Consider the following 765-nt stretch of genomic DNA (forward strand, 5'->3'; position numbering starts at 1 on the left):
GTTATACACCCCGCGCCCCCAACGTCGCCCACCTCAACCACGCAGGGGTTGGGGTTTTTGGTGCTCGCGGGGTGTATTACATAGTTATGAAGTGTCATGGATACAAAGAATTCTGGGTATTTGTCGTGTTGCGTTTATGTTGCGTTACTGTGAGGATTTTCTCCCGAAATGTGTTTGTCATTCTTCTTTTGTGTGGGTTCACAATGTGGCGCATATTAGTAGGAGTGTTAAAGGGGAACATTATCACAATTTCAAAAGGGTTAAAAACAATAAAAATCAGTTCCCAGTGGCTTGTTGTATTTTTTGAAGTTTTTTTCAAAATTTTACCGGTCTCGGAATATCCCTAAATAAAGCTTTAAAGTGCCTTATTTTCGGCTCTCTGCGAAGACACTGGCCATTTCCCTGTGACGTCACACAGTGCTGCCAATGTAAACAAACAATGGGAATACCACAGCAAGATATAGCGACATTAGCTCGGATTCAAACTCGGATTTCAGCGACTTAAGCGATTCAACAGATTACGCATGTATTGAAACAGATGGTTGGAGTATGAAAGTATTGAAGAAGAAACTGAAGCTATTGACGCTATTCATAGCCATAGCATGGCCGAATAGCTGCGTTAGCATCGCCGGTAAAATGTGCGGACCAAACGATCAGGACTTTCGCATCTTTTGACACTGGAGCAACTTAAATCCGTCGATTGGTAAGTGTTTTTTTCGCATTAAATGTGGGTGGAAGGAAACGTAATATAGTTACAAATGCATC

The sequence above is a fragment of the Nerophis ophidion genome, linkage group LG25 (genome assembly GCF_033978795.1).
Source record: "Nerophis ophidion isolate RoL-2023_Sa linkage group LG25, RoL_Noph_v1.0, whole genome shotgun sequence".
NCBI lineage: Eukaryota > Metazoa > Chordata > Actinopteri > Syngnathiformes > Syngnathidae > Nerophis > Nerophis ophidion.